The 9,089-nt window shown below is 48.8% G+C and overlaps 1 long non-coding RNA gene across 1 annotated transcript; it reads right to left on the bottom strand.

The window, feature by feature from the left end:
- Positions 1–3,860: 3,860 nt before the first annotated feature.
- Positions 3,861–4,774, bottom strand: LOC120648563. Its single transcript, XR_005664993.1, has 3 exons — positions 4,433–4,774; positions 4,103–4,264; positions 3,861–4,023 (listed from the first exon to the last, which is right to left on the bottom strand). It is a non-coding gene; the product is annotated as an uncharacterized LOC120648563 (long non-coding RNA).
- Positions 4,775–9,089: the final 4,315 nt, after the last annotated feature.

The following is a 9,089-nucleotide window of genomic DNA, read 5'->3' as shown; positions in this document are numbered from 1 at the left end:
GGAAAACAGGACCGAGAATACCAATCTCTTTGACCAGGTGAACTAGAAGATGTGTCATAATATTGAAGAATGATGGAGGAAATATTATTTCAAGACTGACTAAACTTTGGACAACATCCTCTTGTAGCCTGCTTAAACTCAATGGATCGATTGCCTTCTGAGAAATTGTGTTGAGAAATGCGCATAGCTTTATGATTGTTACTCGAACATTAGCTGGTAGAATACCTCTAAGTGCAATTGGAATCAATTGCGTCATCAACACGTGACAGTCATAGGACTTTACGTGTGCGAATTTCTTCGCTTTCAAGTTCAGTAGCCTCTTTATATTCGAAGAGTAGCCTGATGGGATCTTGATACTGTTCAAACAGTCGAACATACTTTGCTTCTCTTCCTTACTAAGAGTGTAGCACGCAGGACCTAGATAATGACGTCCTTTATCCCTTTTTTCTGGATGTAGGGCGGCCCGTTGTTTCATACGTTGAAGATCTTGCCGCGCTTCCAATGTATCCTTTGCCTTACCGTAGACACCAAGGAACCCTATAAGGTTCACACAAAGATTTTTTGTTAGGTGCATCACATCAATTGCGTGGCGGACGTCTAAGACTTCCCAATAAGTTAACTCCCAAAAAATACTCTTCTTCTTCCACATAGGTGCACGTCCGTCATCACTCTGCACTGATTTGCTGCTGGGTCCTTTTCAGAATACTACTTTTATATCTTTGACCATTTCAAACACCATTTTCCCACAACGGTGCCTAGGCTTGGTACAATGATCTGCCTTTCCATCGTAGTGAGCATGCCTCCTCCTTAATGGGTGCTTGATCGGAAGAAATCGACGATGACCCATATACACGATCTTCCTACAGTGCTTGAGGTACATGATGTCGGTTTCTTCTAAACAATGGGTGCATGCCCTATAACCCTTATTGGATTGTCCGGAGAGGTTACTTAGTGCTGGCCAATCGTTGGTGGTTACGAAAAGCAATGCACGAAGGTTAAAATGATCCTCTGCGTGCGCATCCCACATACGAACACCCTCATCTTTCCACAACAATAGAAGATCCTCAATCAGTGGTTTCAGATACACATCTATATCGTTACCGGGTTGCTTCGGGCCGGGGATAAGCACCGGCATCATAATGAATTTCCGCTTCATACAAAACCAGGGAGGAAGGTTGTATATACAGAGTGTTACAGGCCAAGTACTATGACCACTGCTCTGCTCACCGAAAGGATTCATGCCATCCGTACTTAAGCCGAACCTTATATTCCTCGCTTCATTTGCAAATGTTGGGAATGTTCTGTCCACTTTTCTCCACTGCGACCCATCAACGGGGTGTCTCAACATATTGTATTGCTTACGTTCTTCTTTGTGCCATCGCATCAATTTAGCATTCGTTTTGTTCATGAACAAACGTTTCAGACGTGGTATTAGAGAAAAATACCACATCACCTTGGCAGGCACCCTCTTCTTGACACGCATCCCCTCAACGTCGCCTGGATCATCTCGAGGGATCTTATACCGGCATGCATTGCATACAGCGCATGAATCCAAATTTTCATACTCACCTCGATATAGGATGCAGTCATTAGGACAGGCATGTATCTTCTGTGCCTCTAATCCTAAAGGACAAACAATTTTTTTTGCCTTGTATGTTGTCTCCGGCAAGGTGTTACCCTCAGGGAGTAAGTTTTTTATAAGTTTCAGCAACTCCTCGAATCCCTTATCAGACAAACCATTTGATGCCTCCCATTGCAATAATTCCAATGTGGTACCCAACTTCTTTTGGTCTTGTTTGCAATCAGGGCACAACAATGTTCTGTAGTCCTCCAACATACGCTTCAGATCTCTCGATTCCTTTTCTGTTTCGCAACCTTCCTCAGCTTCACGCAGTATCTGACCAAGATCATCTTCTACAACGTATCCTTCAGTATCTTCTTCAGGCTCACCCATTGCAGTGTCATTGAAAAAGGAATTATAATTGGCTGCAAAGTCAGGAATCCTGTCCTCTTCTTCTACATTATTATCCAGCACAATTCCTCTTTTGCCATGCTTGGTCCAAACATAGTAGTTCGGCATGAAACCACTATTGAACAAGTGACTATAGATGGTTCTTGATGATGAGTAATCCTTCTCATTCTTACAGAATTTGCATGGACAACGAACGAAACCGCCATACTTGTGTTTCTCGGTCGCTTCTATGAATTCATGCACGCCATCAATGAACTCCTTTGAACGCCGATCGGCCATGTACATCCATTGCCGACTCATCTAGGTCCACAATACATTTATATACATCATTGTAGTGTACAAATAGTTCATTCATACTATAATAAATTTGAATTCAAATATATAATTGATAATGCATATAACTATAATAAATAGATACTATTCACTTATCAAATAAATTAAATGATAACTGCTTCTAAAAACCAATTGCTAAGTTATGGAGAAAAATAACTAACCTTTTCTGAAAAAAAACAAAAATTTGCCTCCCCTCCCCTCACTCAGCTGCCATGAACAGTGAGTTCACGGCAGCTTGGAGGGGGAGGGGTTGGGGTATTTATAGGCGTGGCTCAAAGGCACCGGTTGGTGCTCAACAACCGGTGCCAAACAAAAGGCATAGGCACCGGTTGATGTTACCAATCGGTGCCTTTATTGTGGGCACGTGGCGGCACCGGGCCATGGCAAAACCCGGTGCCATTGTCCACCCTTTAGGCACCGGTTGGTTCCACCAACCGGTACCTATTCCTCCTTGTGCTTTTGGTACCGGTTGGTGGAACTAACCGGTTTCTATATTGAAGTTTTGGTACCGGGTGATGCTTTAACGCGGTACCAAACCCCTTACCTTTGATCGCCGCTGGCCAAAGGTACCAGCTGCTTTTGCAGCCGGTACTGATGCGTGGCATTAGTAACGGTTGCAACAGCAGCTGGTACCTTTGGACACGAACTTTGGCCTGTTTTCTAGTAGTGCTTGCATCATCATCTTCACAAACTTCCGTGAATATCTCATCAGGCTCCAAGCAGTCCAAATCTTCTTCTGTCATATACAAATTAGTTAAAGTCAATGGTTGTTTTCAGATTCAGCGTACCGTTCATCACCGTCTTCAAACTTATTATGCTACCTTCGTTGGTTTGATCCGGATTGTCTGGCTCCCATATACCATAGTCAAAATGTGTACACGGTTATATTGTTCATTGTTCCTAGCTGCTATCAAGCAATAAACAGGAGTCAACACATCACAATGGTTAACATACGTCAACACACAATTTAGAAAATTCCAGATCACAATACCTCTAGTAACCGGAACATTACATGTCTGGGTCACGCAGGTTTGCCCTGTTTCATGTAAACCTGCGATGACATTTAACAAACATGTGTTTAAAGTTACATCCATACAAAAGTATGACCACATAAACCAAGGCATGATTAATGTACCTTCACCCTCATGAATAGTATTCCTATTTCTGTTCACACGAGCTTCAGCTATCTTGGAAATCCTATGCTGTTTGGCCAAAGGCGATAAGTTGTTGTATCTGACTCTCTCTCTTATCCTTTTATCATTCTCAGAGTTTAGTTCTCCAAAATTGCTTGTCTGACCTTGAGGTGATTCTTCATCCATTAACTAACCTTTCGGTGTCAAGATTTTGTTTGTTGGTGAATCTTGCGCTTGATTAGTAGAGACCGTAGACAGTCCGGTTAAGTTGATCAATGGACTGTTCTCAGCAGTTGCGAGCATGCTCGGCACACCTTTTACAATGCAAACGCGAAATAGACATCATACGCGCATATTATACTTACGGAATATATCCATAATTAATGCTCTGCACAAGAAAACAAATACTAACCGTTTGTCACTTCGCCCTGGTTCAAATATACCGCTGACAGTCCAGTCATGGGATCGGAGTAGATAACGGAACGACACCTCTTGATCCAGGTGTAACTTCACCGAGGGTCAAATATACCGCCGACTGTCCAGATAGCGGAGTCGGTAACGGCACGACACCCACGGGTGAAGCATCTGCTCATTACAAAAACCGTAAGCAACATCAATATCCCTTTGGTGCACGTACGCCATAGCAAAATTGTAACATCGATACCTGATGCCGCAAGGACTTCAGCCTTCTTACGATGGTAGTTCTCCCGGCGCTTGGCGTTAAGCGCGGCCCTTTTGTCCTCAGACATGGAAGCATGTCTTTGCCTAGAACTTGACCTCGTTCGTTCATTCGGGCATGGAGTGTTTTCATCACCAAAAGCCAATCCTGTATGGCACAGATGAAACACATATTATGGGCAAATGAAAACACCAAACTACAACGCACGAACGGAACAGGTTACCTCCTGAGTCAGGTTGTATGTTAGGGCATTGAACATATCTGAATGGAACTGACGAAAACACAAGACGATCACACACGACTGAAACAAGTTACCTCGTTCGTCAGGGTTTGTGTTCAGACCATCATGCAACCCAGCATCTGTTCTTGATCATTTTCGGACCCCACGAGTGATAGAGGTGTTGGTCAGATCAGACAATGGCCGGCGACTATCCATCGACGGGGAACAGAATCAAAACCTGTCTGGCCGCCTCGTCGCCCAAGCGGGTTCTTTGTTCGCGCAACGAAGCAGTGTTCACCAAACTTCATATAATGGACGTCAATAATCCATCACCGGCGATCCATAGCAGAACCAGAATACGCCTGGCCGCCGCCTGTCCACCACGTCGATCGAGGAAACGCAGCAAACCAGGAAGCTAACCTGCAATCACAGAAGGGCCATCAACCATGTAGCGGTCGGCAACCAGGGTCAAGGGGAGCTCGTGCAGGCCAGCCCAGACCACGCTATGGCCATCCAGGGCCATGGTCGTCGGTGTGGCGCGCTGTTTTTACCGTCGACAAGGCCGACCGGCGGCCGCGCAGGGTGGCGCGGCCGGGCGGTGCCGGCGCAATTGGCGGCACTGCCGTTCCCGACGGCTCCACAAGGGATTAGCATGGGGAAAGGGCAAGGGAGGGAGAGTAGCTCACTGGGGTTCCTTTTTTTCCGTCGGTGGGCAAGGAGGAGGGGCGGCGGAGGGTTGTCGACGATGAGGCCGAAGCTCCATGGACGAAAATCACGGAGGAAAGCAATCACAAAAAACTGCCGTTCCCGACGGCTCCACAAGGGATTAGCATGGGGAAAGGGCAAGGGAGGTTAAGGAGGAGGGGCAGGACGTCGACGATGTGCCCAGCAACTACGGAGGAAGTCGCCGCGGGTAGGTTTTGCGGTGAAAAAAAAAAGGGTCGGACGGCAGAAACAGCGCCGAAGCTGTAGTTTTCGCGATAGGCAATCCTGTCGAGACTAGGAGCGACGAAAAACTTTCTGATTTGTGGGCCCTCCGTGAGAGGGTGAGGGTAATTTTTTTGGTGGAAGTGATTTTCAATTTCTTTGGATCCTATAGTATAGACTAATAGTTTGCTGTCTAGTAAATAGTTTACTCAATGTTAGCGTCAGTTGTTTGGATCCATCTGCTAAAATGTGGTTGGATTGTTTGTCTTGAACTATTAGCACAAATTAATAGTAGTCACCAAGTAGGTATATAGACTAAATGTTAGAATGGTAGGTTGTGTACGCTAAACCGTAAACCGTAGAGGCCGGAAAATTCCATTATATAAAAAAAAAGTTAGAATGGTGAGTTGCTAATAGTTGGCCGGTCTGTTTTGGTACCACATGCTAATTTTAGCTGCTAAGAGCATCTCCAATAGTTTCTCGTATTTTCTTCCCAAATTTTATTGTTTGTCAATTCCTCAAATAGATATGGGGAGAAGAAAAAAAATTCATCTCCAATAATCCTCCAATTTTACTCCTAAAAATCTGAAATTGTGGCCCCACTTGATTAATGCCCACCGGAAAGCTCCCGCGAAACCTATCCTATCGTCGTACTCTTCCGGCCGCCGCCTGCATCGTGCCACCCGCCGATCCTCCCTGCCACCGGCACCTGCCGACGCCCCTTCTTGACTGGTGCCAGCACTTGCCGCTGCCTCCCCTGCTGGTCGAAGCCAGCAGCTGCCGCCGCCGCCTCTCATCGAGGCCATGTTTGGTTGTGGCGTGAAATTGTTTTGATGAGAGAAACGATGCTTTGATTATTAATTAGGAGTATTAAATAAAGTCTAATTATAAAATTATCTCCACAACTATGGTACTGTAGCAGTTGCTCTAGTTAATGAGGCCTTTGACCGCACGATTAGAGGATGATTGGGCGCGGTTACTGTAGCATCACTGTAGCCAATCATGATGAAATTTGGCTCATTAGATTCGTCTCGAAAATTTACACTCATTCCTAAAAAGATTTTACAAATAGACTTCATTTAGTACTGCATGCGGGCATTTGTCTTTTAGTGAAATTGTGACGTGACTGTTATGCCCAAATCTAGCGGCTGCCGATGCCCCTCCCTGAGAATGGTTGCCGCCGCTGCCCTTGCTGATCGAAGCCAGTAGCTATGGGTGGGCAAAATACCCGAAACCCGAAGCCCGAACCCGAAAAACCCGAGACCGAACCCGAACTACCCGAACCCAAAAAACCCGAACCCTAATTCGGGTTCTAACCCACGGTACCCGAAATTATTACGGGTAGTTCGGGTATTGGGCCACGGTACCCGAACTACCCGAACTATCCGAAATACAACCCAGCCCATGTATGTTTATTCATTGATTGTGGCCCAGCCCACCAAACCGAACCCCTTAGCCCTAACCCAGCTGCCCAGCGCCCCAGCCCCCAACCACACGACACACCCCCTCCCCACTCCCCAGCCGCCACCGCCTGCGCCGTCGCCGACCGCGCCACCGCACAGCCGCACAGGCGTCCGCCGCCCGCCCCCAGTCCGCCACCGCGCGACCTCCCGCCACCACTGCCAGAGCCCAGAGCCACTGCGCCTGCGCGCCGCTCGCGCAGATCCCCTGCACCTCCCCTCGACCACCGCCCCCCAGGCCGGCGCAGCTCCTCGGCCCGGCGGCTGGATCCAGTGCCGGCCCCCCTCTCCTCTTCTCCGACCGGATCCATGGAGGCATCAGGCGCCTCCCGCTCCTTCCTCTCCCTCCCCGGCGAGCAGGCGAGCCGGCTCCGGATCTCGCCCTCGCCGCAGTGGCAGTCGGGGCGGCCGCCTCATCGGCTCCCTCTGCGCCAGGCCGGCGGGCGAGGAGCTGCGGCCTCCTCACCTGCGCCGGGCCGAGGAGCTGCGCCGGCCGGCGTGGGCGTGGGGTGGGGCAAGCCTCCCCTGCTCCAAGGGGCGCGGGGCGAGCGGATCCCAGCCGCGGTGGCGTGCAGAGGCCCCTGCGGCCTGGTCCCGCCCCGCCCCCGCCCCCGCCCCCGCCGGCCGCCCGCTGAAGCCTCCGCCCCGCCCGTCTCCCTCGGCGCCTCCACCCCCGACGGTCCGCCGCCCCTGCCCCGTCGGTGCCGTCGCCCCCGCCACGCCACGGATGCCCCCACGGCCCGTCGACGCCCCCGCAGCCCGCCCCCACCGCGCCGCCGACGCCCGGCCCCCGGCCCCGCCGCCGACGCCCCCGCGGCCCGCCTTCACCGCGCCGCCGACGCCCGCCCTTTGTCGGCCCTCTTGATATCGGGTAGTTCGGGGATTACCCGAACCCGAACCCGAATTTTCGGGTACCCGAAATGTCGGGTTTTTGTTATTTCGGGCAAATTTCGGGTATCGATTTTCAAAACCCGAAATTTCAAATACCCGAAAAGCCCGACCCGAAATTTTCGGGCTACCCGAATGCCCAGCCATACCAGTAGCTGCCGCCGCCGACCCTCCTCAAGTCCTCATCAAAGCCAGCACCTGCCGCCACCCCTCCATGGCTGCTAGAAAATCTCTTTTACAAAGAAAACTAAGGGGGTGTTTAGAAACAGGGACTTCAAAAAAGTCCCAGGGACTTTTTAGTATTTAGAAGTATTAAATAAATATTAATTATAAAACTAACTGCAGAACCCTGGGGCTACACTGCGAGACGAATCTAATGATGTATCTTAATCTATGATTAGCGAATGGTTACTGTAGCATCACTGTAGCCAATCATCGATTAATTAGGCTCATTAGATTCGTCTCGCGAAAAAGCACTCAGCTATCAAAAAACATTTATAAACAGATTTTATTTAATAATATAAAATAGTAAGATTCCTTTTGATGTGATAGGGACTTTTGGAAAAAGTCCTGGAGCCAAACAGGCCCTAAATTCGTCATCTTCAGATGACGATGAAACAGCGTGCCGGCGGCCAAGCAGACAGGCCATAGGCCACGCCAAGCCAAGCCAAGGTGCAGAACAGACAAAGGAAAAGCGGCAGGCGGGCAGGCCACACACACACGGGCCACGCGAGGACTAGGCGCAGGCCAGGAATCGCTCGCCGGCCAGGCCAAGGCGCGTCAGGGCAGGTCCGCCAGGCCCAGGCCTACGGCGCCGGCGGCTGCCACAGGCTGAGAAAATGGAAAACGAATGGTATTGGATACTTGAACGGCGGCGGCGGCAGCCGCGGCGGCGCGCGGCGTAGCTGTTCTCGACGACGATGGCGCGAGGAAGTGGCGGCGCGAGGAAGAAACCCGCGCGACAGAAAAAAAAGCGACGCAAGAGAGGGGGATAGGGAGTCGGAAGGGGTGCGTATTTTTACGCACAGAATAGGCTAATTTGCCAATTGTTAGGAGATGGGAAATTAGGACCGAAAATCATTGGAGTCTATTTTTTTGGTTTTTTTAATAAAAATAGGGAAGAGAAATAGAGAACTATTGGAGGTGCTCTAACTCTAATGAAAAAAATTCCTATTAGCCTAGAATTAATTAGGAATAATTTTTAGTTCCTCACTTTTAACTCATCAAAAACGGGAATCTGAGAAGATATAGTGAACTATAAGTTGGCTTTCAGTTCCACAGCTTAATTATCTCTAGTTATTAGCCGGATGATTCAAACAGGATGATTCAAACACAATATAAAATATAAAAAATTGCAAATATATGAATAAGGAATAGCCAGATGATTCAAACAGGACAAGCCACAACTAGCTAGAAGCAAGTATTAGCAGTTTGGATCAAAAGGGTCTAAAATTCTAAATCTAATTAACCGCTAGCT

Source organism: Panicum virgatum, chromosome 9K (assembly GCF_016808335.1).
Source record: "Panicum virgatum strain AP13 chromosome 9K, P.virgatum_v5, whole genome shotgun sequence".
NCBI classification, from domain to species: domain Eukaryota; kingdom Viridiplantae; phylum Streptophyta; class Magnoliopsida; order Poales; family Poaceae; genus Panicum; species Panicum virgatum.
The sequence above is the reverse complement of the archived record's forward strand: the minus strand, read 5'-3'. Positions and strand labels throughout refer to the sequence as shown.